Source organism: Ursus arctos, unplaced genomic scaffold, assembly GCF_023065955.2.
Source record: "Ursus arctos isolate Adak ecotype North America unplaced genomic scaffold, UrsArc2.0 scaffold_13, whole genome shotgun sequence".
Taxonomy (NCBI): domain Eukaryota; kingdom Metazoa; phylum Chordata; class Mammalia; order Carnivora; family Ursidae; genus Ursus; species Ursus arctos.
The window spans coordinates 9,239,476-9,254,225 of record NW_026622797.1 but is presented as its reverse complement, the minus strand read 5'-3'; the positions used below and the strand labels follow the sequence as shown (position 1 = coordinate 9,254,225).

Genomic DNA, 14,750 nt, shown 5'->3' with positions numbered 1-14,750 from the left:
ACTGCTGAGCTGCTAGAAATGGCACAGATGAAGTAAGACTGAAGAATTAATGAATTTTAAGGCTATCCCTATTTTGGAAGTTTGCTTAAGAAACTCTTGCACTTAGGGGCGCCTGGGTGGCTCAGTCGTTAAGCATCTGCCTTCGGCTCAGGGCGTGATCCCAGGGTCCTGGAATCGAGCCCCACATCGGGCTCCCTGCTCCGCTGGGAGCCTGCTGCTTCCTCTCCCACTCCCCCTGCTTGTGTTCCCTCTCTCGCTGGCTGTCTCTCTCTCTGTCAAGTAAATAAATAAAATCTTAAAAAAAAAAGAAAAGAAAACTGTTGCATTTAAAAAGATTAATTTACACAGGCGTGTATTATTTATCAACATGAGTCACATCTTAACTTTGTTGTTCATTTGCACACACTTTAGACCTGAATCCTGAGAACTAGTGTTTTGTTTATGTAGCCTGGGTTGTTTGTGGAGGGAAAATATCTCCATATGGCTGATTCATTTCAGGGAGGTAATTGCATATCTAACTTGGTATCTTAAGCATGTCGAGTTCCTAGAATAACGAAAGAACCAGTTATATAATATGTGTTTTGGATTTTATATTTGGTACTTTCAAGTGAAAGTGTAAGACCATGTGTGCATTGCCCATATTACTGATCTTTTGAAAGGATAGATGACAGACACCATGTTATAAAGGATGTAGGATTTGGAGTTAGATGGACCTTGCAGCAACTCTGGGTTTTATTACTTAGTGATTGTATTATCTTCAACACGGTGTCTTAGCTCTGAAGCAAGGATTATAAAATCATATAGGGCTATCATGAGGATTAGATGGGATAATGTATATTTATTTCCTACAGAAAATATCTGGTATAGTGTTTGACTCTAAGAAGATGCTCAGTAAATAACTCCTAGGCTTTCTATCGTACAATGAGATTACAGATTGACAGTGTGCTTGGGGCCCAGACCTTTAAACTCGGGGATACGGCTTCACAGTTACCATCCCATAAAATCAAAATAGTGGTTTGCTATGGGTATCTGTGGAACCAGGGAAGTGCTGGGCCCGCCGCCTCTAGGGCTGCCCTGCCAGGACCCACTGCAGCAGCAGAAGCAGGAGCAGAGGGAAATGGGGGTTTGAGGTGGTGGCACGTTCAGGTTGGCCAAAGCTCACAGTTCACTCCAGGGAGGGGTAGGAGTTGTGCACAAATTGTGCTCTAAGTGTGCTTAACTTAGAGCTGCTTGTGAGCGAGTCTGGGCTTTGTGCTTTGTCTACAAAGTGTTGCTCCAGTTCTTATCAAGGGGCTACATGAGAACAGAGCTCATGCTGGTTGAAACGGGGTCCAAAGCAATGTTGTGATTTAGCTTCTCCAGACTTTGGCTGGTTGAATCATTGTTGGTACGCTCTTACTTTTTTTGTGTTTATAACCAAACAAAACACGAGTTAATGCTGGGAGGGGGTCACGATGAAAAGACTTAAGGCCCTTCACTGGCTTTTTGTTTTATTTTGTTATAATCTGTCAGGACAAATAGTTTCAGTTAAAATGAAAATACTAATGAAATGAAATACATGGACAAAATACTAATAAAATGAAGTATATGAACTATTCCTATCACTCTGTCTAGCTGATCATATGTAAAAAGGATCTCTGTGGGCTTTTTTTTAGTGCTAAAAGGTTCAATATTTGGGTTCTAAAGACTCAGTTAGGCAAAGTATTTAATGATTTAAGACTGGTCTAGACTTTCAGCTTTGGCTGGAGCAAAACCCCCTCAGCCACTCCTTTCCTTTCTTCCTAAAATATAAATAAGCTTACATTTCTACCCTTTATGACAGGAATAATTATGATTCCATAATTCTTTGATATTTGCTATTATTTAATTTGGCATTGGGATTTAAGTTTAATGTATATGCATATTTTTTTCAAAACTTCAATGTAAAATATGATCACATCTGTAGCAGACATGAAAGATAAAGTTCAGTTATAAAATCCCAAAATAGAAATGTCAGGTACGTTTTTTTTCCCCCAGCAAATAATTTTTTGTTGCGCCTTTTCCCTAAAATAAACCATTACAGTAAAATATGGTTATATAGCTTTCAATAAATTGGAAATCTGTATTGTCCTGCACTGCGGTTAATTGACATGAGTAATGTCATCCTAAGGCATTACAATATTCCAAAGTGCCACCTTAATCATTATAGCAGGATTATTTTGAGTGTAGTTTTTCAGTTCATTAAATGTTACTGTATGATAATTAATTGAAAAGTAGAGATCTCCGTATTTTATATACATGAGAACTTATTTATTTATTTGAGAGAGAGCGGTGAGGGGTGGGGGGGGCAGAGAGAGAATCTCAAGCACACTCCCTGCTGAGTGCAGAGCCCAACTTGGGGCTCGATCCCACGACCCTGAGATCATGACCTGAGCCAAAACCAAGAGTCAGACACTTAACTGACTGAGCCACTCAGGCACCCCAAGAACTTTCCTATTTAAAAAGTAATATATGATCCATACAGTGTGTGTATGTATGTATATATATATATATATACATATATATATATATATACACACATATATATATACACATATAAACATATAATTGTAAATATAGAAATATAAAATTTATGCATACATTCTTAGTCTGATCACTTCTTCCCATTCTGTGGCTAATCCTGGTATGAGCCACCATGATCTTTGGTTTGGATTACTGCACTGGTCATCTAACTGGTCATCTGCTTCTCTGGACTTTCTTTTAGTCCACACAGTGGTCAGAATATCATTTCCAAGCATCAGGAGATGCCTTACCCCTCTGACTCGATTAGCTCTTGACCTGCCCTTTCCTGACTTCCTCCTGTCCCGCCTGAAGTGCAGTCCGTACACTGACCTCCTTCTACGCCCTGAGGGCCAGGGCCCGAGGTCCACAGCCCTTTTGCCCAGTTGGTGCCTTTTCTCACTTAGATGCCCTGTTATTTCAGGTTGATTCCTCTGAGGGGCTTTCCCTGACCAAGCCACAAGTTATCCCTTCTCCAGCTTTCTTGCCTATCACAATTAGATTTTTTCCCTTGAAATAACATTTGGTTTCTATTACCTCTATGATTAAAAATCTAGAAGCATTTTCTAAATTGATATCAAATGCAAACTCTCCTAGCTGGATTTCTTTCCTGATTTACTGTGTCATGTGAACATTTATGTTTTATCCAGTATACTTAGAGTCCCTTCCGTTTCTGAGATGCTTCTAACAGATGTCATGAATAACCTAACCGATGTCATAAATCCCAAATGCTAACGACGTGAATGATCTTATGTTATGGTCTTTCTCCGTGTTTGTGTATGCTTTTACAGAGCTCGGGTGGGTGTGCACCTGCCCTTTGGTACTTTGTACTTATATTTTCATGTACATCAGATCGTCCTGAGTTGTGTGGTACTGAGCCACACATGCTCACACTTAGTCTCCTCGATGAAAAACCAGAATAAGGTGAACACTGTATGCTTGGTTAAGCTGGTCCTCTCAGTCACGGCCTGCTGCTCTTCCTCGCTCGGCCTGTGGACCAAGGTGAGTGGTTCTTGTGGTGGTGTTTGCATTTTGCTTCTCCAGCTCTGTGTCAGGTCTATTCTTGAGTTCTTGAGGCAGAGGCTGAGCGAGCCTTAATTTCACTTCCTGAGCAGAGGAGGCTCAGCCACCTGCTTATACAGATTAGCAACAGGGAAAGTAGGCCTTGCTATTCACTTAAAATGGTATTGTTTCGTTTACACTTTATGGTTACACTGGTTGTATTCTTAAGAGATGAAGAAACACTGTGGCATGTCCTGGGGGAAAGTTTGGGAGGTAGTGCTGGCTTTTATAACTGTGAGCCAGTGTGGTATTTGTGGACTCACAGACTAGCTGCCTTGTGCAAATCAGGATTGTCTGCGTTGATAAAGCTTAGTTGGTCATTTGTAATGACTTAGTAGCATCTTTTCATAGAGCTATGCCATTCTTTATTTAAACATTCACTCACTGAGGGCATTTAAAAAGTATTTTCAGGTTTTTCCTTAAAATAAATAGACTCTCTTTGTATAAATTCCTTTGGGCTTTTTTGGAGCTCCATTCTCAAAAGTGGGATTTAATAGGATTACCAATTTGAGTAATTTTAAATGTTTGTTGTATATTTCCAGAAAGATTAGCAAAATGATGAACACCAGACATTTCGAAGACTTCTGGAGTCTAGAAGTTCTAGCTCACGTGGAGCCTTAATTTTTTTGCAGCTAATTAGGGGCTTAAGGTAGTATATTATGGTTTTTGTTTTTATTTCTTCATTTGTTAATTAGGTTGAAATCTTAAAATAATATTTTGTCATCTATGTAGCCTGATACTGATTGTTAATTTTGGGGTGTAGCAAATTTTTATATGTTCTATTTAAAATTGTTTTCTCCACCCATTGAAATATTGGGTACCTAAAAAAAAATCAACAACCTATTTTATCTTTAATCACACCCTCTGTATCTCTAACAGTCCCAATTAGCTTTATTTTACAGTTAAAATAAATACAAAAACCTCTCTGTTCTAAATTCTTATTATGATTTAAACAACACAGGGAAGGGCAATATTCTTTGGTATTTATGCCTACTTATTTTTTCTGGTAAATTTTACTATCATTTTTTTATTCTTAATAGCCAGGGTTGCAGAGAGCAAGTTCTAACTATGAAAAACATTTGGGCCCCAAATAAGGGTGAGCCAGCGAGAAATCCTCACACAGGATTGATGCTGATCTGTGGCATGTGGTCCATCTGCCTTCCAGACTGCCTGGCTCCAGTGATCCGTCTGCCTCTCCCATCCCCACCTCCTGTGGCTTTGCCAATAGTTTTCCACCGAGAGTTTGATAATGCTTCAAACCTGCGTATTAACTGGGCACATGTCTCCGTTGCTATATTTAGTATTCCAGATAGAATCCTCATGTATTTCTCCATTTGTCTTTCTTTATCTGTCATTAGGGCTTTATAATTTTCTTTAAATAGATTGCTTATATCCCACTTTAATTTAATTCCCCCCAGTTACTCTTATTGCAAATGTGATTGCTTTACAATTTCATTTCCATATCCTATAGACCTGTATAATTTCTTAAAATTTTGAAGCCATAGAACAATAAACATATTCAGTATGTATATATATTTCACTGCTCTTTGTAACTTGAAAGTAATGTGCTTAGTAAAACGTACAGTATGTTCTCTTTTTTACTCTGCCTGAAAATACCTTTCTACCATCCAGGTATAAGTTTATAGCTTCTCTCATTAGTTCAGGCATCTCTTTATGGAGTGCTGTTGGTGGGGAGACTGATGAGGACGAGTGTTAAGACATGTTCAAATACAGTGGTACTTATATTTTCTGTTTTTATTTTATTTTATTTATTTATTTATTTATTTATTTATTAAAATGATTTTTTATTATATTATGTTAGTCACCATACAGTGCATCCCCGGTTTCCGATGTAAGGCTTGATGATTCATTAGTTGTGTATAACACCCAGTGCACCATGCAATACGTGCCCTCCTTACTACCCATCACCTGTCTATCCCATTCCCCCACCCCCCTCCCCTCTGAGTGTTTTTATTTTAGATCCGAGAATAGGGCATTCTTTTTTTTTTTTTTTTAAGATTTATTTATTTTAGGGAGCAAGCAGGCAGGGCGAGGGGCAGAGGGAGAGAGAGAATCCTTAAGCAGATTCCCCACTGAGTGTGGAGCCCGTTGCAGGGCTTGAGCTCATGACCCTGAGATCAGGACCGGAGCCAAAACCAAGAGTCGGTCGATCAACCTACTGAGCCACCCAGGCGCACCAAGAATAGATCATTCCTAAAGTCTCTGTAAGCACTAAAATTTAGTTTTTTCTGGAGATTTGAAACAATGTGAATTCTTGAACAATAAAACTCTTCTAAATAAAGCCTTTGACTTTGAGATTCTCTGGAGTGGTTTTATGTGGGCACTTGTTAAGAATGTCAGAGAATAATATCCTCTCTGAATTAGCCACAGTAATTGCTGTTGAAACTGGGTCCAGAACCTTCAGGGAATCTTCCCATTGACCCAGGAGATGTTGCGTCCTTCCACTGAAGGCCCTTTGGAGTTCTGCACCACTGCTGTTTTTCAGAGCACCCCTGGAATTTTGGAGTTATTTTTTAACCGCTGTACCTTAGGGATTTTACTAGAGGATTACTGTCTTTTATTTTCCCCAGTATTTCCACTTCTTCTTGGAGAAAAGTATTTAATACTTGTTAGTTGACAGAAAGAATGAGTGAACTAGTAAGGATAGAAGAAGCAACAGTGTGAAGCAAAAGTATGAGTAACTTTTCTGTGTTTTAACTTCTTTTAGTTTGTCTCTGAGACGTTTGGAGAGTGTCCAACTGCATGACGTCATTATTGAGCAAGTGAGGTGCACGTTCTAGTGCACTAATAGGCCAGCCTTTTCCCTTCTGTGTTAGCACATTTGCAGCTTGGTGTCACCGTGAACAAGTACAAAACTCCGTCTTCTTGGACAGACTTGGGATGTGTGTAGCAGGCAGACTTAGCAGAGTGTCAATTTTCTCTTGTTTCATCACTAAAAAACCCCCCAAACACATGAAAATACTTGTTGGGGTGACTTGGTGACAAATATGAATAAAGGATGCTTGTTGTCAGGTATAAGTAACATTGCCATACAGTGCGATACAGTAGTTGGGTAGAGGTGTGTGTACAAGGTGTTTTGGAAGCAGGAAGGAGAATGCGACAGAAATCTTCAGGGGGTGGTTCAGAGTAGCTGGATTATAAGTGGTTTTGAAGGGTAAATAGAAGTTTGTGAGGAGACTCGTTTGTTCAAGAGTGAGCATCTTGTAGGGGCGCCTGGGTGGCTCAGTCGTTAGGCGTCTGCCTTCGGCTCAGGGCGTGATCCTGGCGTTCTGGGATCGAGCCCCGCATCAGGCTCCTCTGCTGGGAGCCTGCTTCTTCCTCTCCCACTCCCCCTGCTGTGTTCCCTCTCTCGCTGGCTGTCTCTCTGTCAAATAAATAAATAAAATCTTAAAAAAAAAAAAAAAAAAAGAGTGAGCATCTTGTAGAGTAAGTGGGGCCATGTGTACCAGAGAAGGGATGATGTTATCCCATTGATGGGATAATATTATCCATGAAAGCAGCTGGAGGCTCTTCTGTAAAATGCATTTACAGAAGCTCTGTGTGTGCAGTGTAGGTCCTGAATTGAAAGAGAAGAGGGACTGGGAGCCAGGGCTTCAGACTTTTTCAGGAATCCAGGCACAAGTTTGCTCAGGCCATAGCGTTGGGAAGAAAGAGGGCAAATTTGAAAGATACAGAGGAGGTCATATTAGGGGACTGCTGACAGGTTTGATGGGGATGGCCAGCAAGGAAGAACTCAGAACTCGGACTCCCAAATTTATGAACAGTTGTGACTAAGACCAATAATAAATACTTCATCTGGGGACTTGTTGCATTTGAGGATCAGGTAGAATGTCTATTTAACAGGCAAATTTGTACACATAACAACATGGATGAATCTGAGGAACATTATACTGAGTGAAGAAGATAGACACAAATGACTCCATACAAAGTACATGATTCCATTTAAATGAAACTCTAGAAGAGACAAATCTAATTTCAAGTGTCCAAAAGCGGATCAGTGGTTGTCTGGAGGGATTGAGGGGTTTGGGGTGCATTAGGATATTTGGGGTGATGGACTCTTGATTGTGGCCAACATTCATTGAAAGGTATACTTTAATGTGTGCATTTTATCGTATGGCAGTTATACCTCAATAAAATTGATTTTTAAAAATTCAGGTTCAAAAGGGAGGTCTGGGCCAAAGATAAGTAAACATTGGGGTAAGGTAGGGTTTAGGTTGTGGTTGAAATTCCAGGGATGGATGAGATTGTTTCAAGTATAAGGAGTAAAAGAGGGCCAGAGAAAGAGATCTGGGGACACCAAGGACAGGGGAAGGAAGAGGAGCCTTTGGAGAGAAGGATAGTGGTTAGGGGTGGAGATGAACCAGAGGACAGTGACATGAATCCCAGAAAGAGAATTCTGTGGAGGGAGGGGCCTGAAGTTCTACTTGCTGCAAAGATGTCAAGTCGAGACTGTAAGAGTTAGCAGTTCGGAGGTCATTGTTTTGCAGTGACATCACAGTTGTTTGGGGGTGTTGAAGTGAGAAGGCTGACAGGGTGCAGGAGACAAACAGAGGCAGGATGTTCTTTCTTGTAACTTTGGCTACAGATGGGCCCAGAGAAGTGGCAGGAAACGGTTGGGGGAGTCAGGGTCTAATTCTTAACAACTTCAAGGTCCTTTTATCTTTTTTTTTTTTTTTTTTTTGGTAGGTTGAGGGGCTCTTGTGGCAAAGGCCAGGTTTTAGGTAGAGGCAGTTGGTGGGGTCTTCTGAGGAGACTGGTGGGTCAGACTTTGACACAGGAGAAAACCCGTTTCCCATTTCTCTAAAAGCAGAGGGACAGAGGTGTCAGGTTGGATGCGTAAGTAGAAAGTCTGTGCGGGGATGGAAGGCAGGCGACAAGGCAGACCAGCCGGCTTATAGAGCGTGGTGAAGCCTTGAGATTGCTCCCTGGAAGCAGGAAAGGGTCCTGGCCAAGGCTGAATGGAGGACAGCTGGGCGTAGGTAAGCCTGGAGACCAGAAGCCTTGGGGCAGTGCTGATTGTGGGCTGTGGTCTCTCCAGTGTGCCCAGCGTTTCAGAGAGGCAGGTTTTTGTCACTAATGTACAAAATGTTAGATCGTCAGATTAACATTTTCTTTAATCTGGTTACTAAGAGGCATTACTTTATGTGCAGCAAGATATGGATCCATCTGTAGCCCTGGTTCCCAGGGGGTGCAGAGCATCATCTAGGACGGTGGGCATCGTGAGCCCTTTGCCCAGCCTGTCTGTGACCCCCACACACTGGAGTTACATTTGTGATTGACTTTGTGACTCCCCCAATAAAGATTTGTTTGGCTAGAAATTAGAGCCTTTTGCTTGAAGAGGAGACGCTTGCTTCTTTTTTTTTATTCCCAGCTTTATTGAGATGTAATTGACAAGTTGTGTAAGTTTAGGGTGTAGAATGTAATGATGTCATATATGTGTATGTTGCAAAATGATTAGTACCCACAATAAGGGTAGTGAACATATCCATCACTTTACAGAGTTGCAGGGGTTTTTGGTGGTGAGAACTTTTAAGATCTACTCTCTTAGCCGCTTTCAACTATCCAAATATAGTATTAACTGTGCCACCATGTTCCATGCTACATCCCCAGAACTTATTCTTCTGATGATTGGAAGTTTGTACCTTTTGACCCCCGTCACCCATCTTCCTCTGAGAATATGCTTTCTATAATGAAAATACATAGAAGGATTAGCAGTTGGTGTTGCCCATTGGAGCTGGGCACAGGGCTTATGTCCGGCTTAAATCTGAGCCATTAGGCCAGAGTCATTTGTTTGTGGCCTGTCTTTTATCAGGCATTTGAAATGTAAATCTTAGCTTCTGGTCTGAGGACCACCCTGAGAACATAGTCTTTCCCGGGAATCCGTATTGGCATGTAAAACACGTCTGAGCTCCTACATTAACTATGACCACAGTAAGCTCATAGGGCCCCAGATACCAGCAATTCTAGCAGATTAGTGGAGAAAGATGTGGTTTTTGCAGTTGTTTTTACTGGCCAGGAGAGCTACACCTTTTGCTGTGATCCTGTGCCCAGAAAAGGAAATGTCTCCTGGAACCTAAAATGTTTCTCTGGTTTGAGGCCTGGCCCTGCCCTGCAGTGAGCGCTGCATAACCCCGTTTTAAATTCCCACATGTCTGACGTTTTCCAGTTGCTGGGCTTTTGGGCTAAGCCAGGCAGAAAGCTTTCATGTCCATCTGTGCTGCTTACTGGACTCTCTGACCTCCTGATTTGTTTCTTTGTAAAACTTAGGACTTCAGTTACATGCATGGGTTTCTGAAGATCTTTTGGGGTTGAAGTCCCAGTTACACCACTTAGTTAATGAGGTGAACTTGGTTGTATTGCTTACCCTTCTGCACCTAGTGTTCACTTCTGGAAGCTAGATTATGATTATGTCTGTCCTGCCTACAACATTGGAATGCCCTAGGCATTAAATAAGAGGGCCTAACCAAAACACTTAAAAAATTTTAAAGCACCACACAAATGTTAGTTGTTTTTATTATTGTTAAAAGTCCAGAGAAGACCCTGATTTTCAGTCCTTTCAACCCTTCTCATGCCACCCAAAGATGTATTTCTCAACATCTTCTCTGTAGAACCATATTGGGTGTGTGTGTGTGTGTGGGGGGGGGGGCAGTGATTGGACCCAAGAAGCTTTGATAAGTTTTTTTTAAAATAGACTTTGTTAAATTAAGATAATGATACAGATGTATAAACTCTACTTAGAGGCGAAAGTGAGTCTATGTGTGTGTTTTAAGTATGCTTTTTATTTATGGTGCTCAGAATGCTCTACCCTCGCTCTGCTAAGGCATTTTACTTATTTAAACAAATCTGTCAGTCCTCGGTAGTATGTGGTGTTTTATGAGAGAGGGCGAGGGAGAACTTTATTTAATCGAATTGGTCCACTTGGGGAAAATGGACTCATGTGAATTTATGCCTTGCGTAAGCAGTTAGCACCTGATTTGTGGAGAACTTCAAGGTGAAGCATTTCTCAGTATCATTATGGGTAACAAGAGATAACAAGTGAATTTATTGGTTCTTGCAGTAAAAGAAGTGTCTTCTATAGGCTAGTCATATCTCCTTAGCATGGGGTATAAAAAGAGTTAATGAGGAATGGTCGTACTCATAGGGCTCTTACTTGAGGGTGGGTGACACATTTGTAGGCCAGTAATCTACAGATCATGAGAAATTCCAGAGTACTGAAAGACTGAAAGCACTGTGATAACTTAGATATCCTCTCTGACCATGTCAGAGACCCCTCCAGAAGCAGTACATTTGAATTGGGTCTTGATAGGTGGTAGGTGATAGTTCCCTAACCGAAGAATGGAAACCAAGTCGTGCCAACCCAGGCACTGCTTGGGGGGGGGGATGTGAAGACAAGCAGCTGTTGTCGGTTGGGGGCCTGGGGAGGGCTGGGGTTAGAGGCAGGCTGGGCCAGGTCCAAAAGCAGGTGCTAATCCAAGCTGTGGGATCTTTACGCAGTAGGCAAGGGTCATTCATTTATATGCACATTTCTCTTCAGTACAGATTCTGTGATATTACATAAGGAATAAAATTTGATGTGTTTTGTTGTAAGATAGGTAATTTTCATAGGAAGATAGGTAATTATTGCTTTACTCCTTCCTAGGTATATCAAAGGCAGATAATATCTCTAACCTGTAAACTAAATTTCTTTTTTTCTTTTTGAACTAAATATCTTCAACACCCAGAACTTATCTATCCTCTCTTCTCGGTTAAATGGACCTTGGCATAAAAGATTTACATTTTTGTCTGATTATGTGATGAGCTGCTCTGTGGGCTTGGGCCCTACAGATTAGCTTTTGGTGTGTTGTTCAGCTCTTGCCCTTTGCTCCTTCATTTCATCTGGCCTCAGGGACTCGGTGATTGTTAGGCACTGTTGGACCAGGGGTCAAACCTAACGTTTTGATTTTGTTAAAGGAGTTGAAGTCTTTGTGCGTCCCCCCCGGCCTCTCCCTTTCGCTCTGAACGTGTGAGGCTGGCGTAGCGGTGTGTGACAGGAATTACAGATGGCATGCTGGTGTGAGGTGCCTGTGGGCTCAGGAGCAGCGCTGTGTACTGCTTCTGCACAGCTCTGCTCCTGTTGTCCCACTCTGCGTTCTTGGTGTCCTTCTGTCCATCTAGGAGTGTTGGGTACAGTCCAGTGGAGAGACCTCCGAGAGATGACAGACCCTCAGCTCACCTGCTTCTGGGCTTGCAGTCTCTCACGAGAGTATCGGTGTCTGCCCAAGAGGATGTATTATTATATGTCATGTACCTTAGGAGTGCTTTCCAGGTTGATAGCTGTCTTTCTGAGTAATGTAGAAGATTAAGTTAAAAAGAATATTGTTGGCGTGCAACAGCAGCAGCTGGGATGTTGCATTTATGAAGAATCAGGTTGTGTTACAGAATGAGAAGACAGCAATAACTATAGAGAATTGGGTAGAAGGGGAAGAAAGGAACCATTAATATTTATTTGGCAGATTTTGTTGCTCATATGCTTACTAAATGCTGGAAGATACGGAAGATTATAAGAAAAGTATCTCACGAACTCTGAGCAGGTAAAATAGGCTTCAGCAAGTGAAACCTTACTAGATAAAGAAGTCTAGCAGAAGTTTAGCCGTGTTGTCATTTCCTCCACCAGAAATCAGCCTGTTAGCACATTTATGTTGCTGTTGGCAGAATTACACGAAATTATTGATGTGGTTGGACTTAGGTCTGCCATTTTGCTGTTTTCTATTTGTCTTACCCCTTTTTTGGGTTCCTTTGAACCTCCTGCCTTCTTTTGTGTTAACCAGAACTTTTTTTCATATATCTTTTTAACCTTTCTGTTGGTTTTCAGTACTATTTCTTTGCTACATTTTTTTAGTGATTGTTCTCAGGATTATAGCATTCATCTTGGACTTATCACAATATACTTTAACATTGAGTCACTTCTGGTCAAAGCCCTACAACAGTACAGTTTGATTTACCTCCTCTTCCCCCCTGTGTCGCTGTGGCCATGGGATTGTGCCTTTTACTCTGAGATTAGGACTGTTGGAGGGTTTGTTTTGTTTTGTTTTGTTTGTTGTTTTGTTTTTTGGACTGTTGGAGGTTTTTGAGCAGAGGATCAAGAGTAGCTTGGCGTTGGTATTGACAATACATCTAATTATTTGAATAGAGTTATATTTAATTGTAGTTTTCATTAAATTAAATTATGAGTAGAATGTTTTTCACTCTTTGAAAGTAGTGATGTGTTGCTCCTTAGCATTGAAGATGAGTCTTAGGTCCTTAAAAGAGAACCTCAAAAGCCTATTTAGTCAGTGCTCCAGATTGTTGGGCTTTTCAGTAGTTTTTCCTTAATTGGTGGATTAGTATTATATTTTATTTAATTAAAAGTGAATCCCTAGCTTATAGTTTATACCTCAAATCAGTATTTTTAAATGTTTATCCTCTTTTAGAGAGGTAAGCTGCTGAGTTTTTTTTTGTTGTTGTTTTGTTTTTTAGCATTAATACATATACATTCTCCTCGTAGGGACCTGAACTCTGTAGAAGTGTAGAATAAAATGTGAGTTTTCCTCCCAGAAGGGAGCATGTTAGGGAACTGTCTTGGCACATGAGGAATCTGCTGTCCTTTATCACTTTCATGTGTATTGCATCTTTTTCTTTTTAATAAAGAGTATGTACTTCTCCAAATTCTACCAACTTCCTCCTGATTTCTGAGGTTTAACTTACAGATGAGTCTCTGCCTGTTCCATCTAGTTTTCCTTATGGCTTAGAACATTTTACAGTCTTCAACATAAAAATTTTAGGGGGCTTATTCATTTTGCTTCAAGAGTATTCAAGCTCTGCAGCTTTAAAAATTTCTCTGGTAGTTGAAAAGCTGGTTTAGATTACTTTTATTGGATTCTACGCAGAGGGTCCCATCGCATCATTGAAAGAGCTCTGTTGCATAACTGTCCTGTGTCTAAAACTAACCATTAAGTAGCATCAGCTCTTGCCCAGGGGTATGAACCCGCACTCTTGGTAATTTATACTGACTGGCCACAGACCGGCTTCCAGTATGTCCTGCCAAGTGATCCTTTATAGAAAACACCAAGCTTGTTCCAGTGAAGTCTGATATTATTGTAGTTGCTGACAGTACAACAGACAGACTGCGTTTGGTGTCTGTCCAGATCTGAGCTGCTGGCATTGAGGGATTTTCATAATTGTATTTATACTTCTCTCAAGTCTTTGGTGCCTGGGGTTGTAGACTGTCTCTATCTGTGCTTCACCCATACACAGAAAGTGTTGTGCAGTAAATCTGACTCGAAGAAAGTCAGGTAGGAGGTCACAGTCTCTGCATTAGGGTCAGCGTGTGTTTTCCAGCTACATGCTGCTTGAAATTAATACTCCTTTTATTGCCTGTTATATCACATGAAAAACTGTAGACCCTCCTCTTGCTGGCTCAGTGTACAAGGTTACAGATAATTTACAGAGCCTAAAAATAGGCAGATGATTTCTGGGATCCAGATGTGGAGATTCTGAGATGACTTTTTCAGGGAACATGTTAATGTATTGCAGATTGTGCAGAGGAACCAAATATTTGTATATGAGTTGCTCGTGTATCTTTAAAGGCACCTAATTTTTTATTCACTAGAGTGCTGGCTTGATTTTTATCTATTGTTATTTCAATCTCTATTTCCATTTGAGTTAAGGATAGGATAGTCACATATGTTTTTGTTTTTATTAAGTCAGTACCCAGTTGGTATTTGCAAAATCTTACTTTAATGAATGCATATTAAAGTAGTGAAATAATGTCACATTAAAAGAAAATTGCAGCTTTGTTTAGAGATGCAGTTTCCTTTCATTTAGGTGCAAATCAAAGACAATTAGGAATTTCTTATAACTTCCCCTTCTAAAATAGGTGAAAAAAAATCATGAATTTATGTTAAATATGGAGGAAATGGAACATGCTGCTGAATGGAGGAAGGAAATGCACAGTAAGTGAAATGACTAGTAAATAACTTCTCTAAGCATTCTTCCTCATTATAATCACACTGCAGGGAAGCTTTTAAATTTAGAAAGGAGAGATAAGAATCTGAATGTTGTGTAAAATAGTAGGAGCTGTCAACTTGTGGTTTTATATCTGACTGGAAGTT

The 14,750-nt window shown here is 40.6% G+C and overlaps 1 protein-coding gene across 5 annotated transcripts in view; it reads left to right on the top strand.

Moving 5' to 3' along the window:
- The window catches only part of TULP4 (TUB like protein 4), a 230,938-nt gene that overhangs the window by 82,437 nt on the left and 133,751 nt on the right, over positions 1-14,750 (top strand). The window lies entirely within an intron of this gene.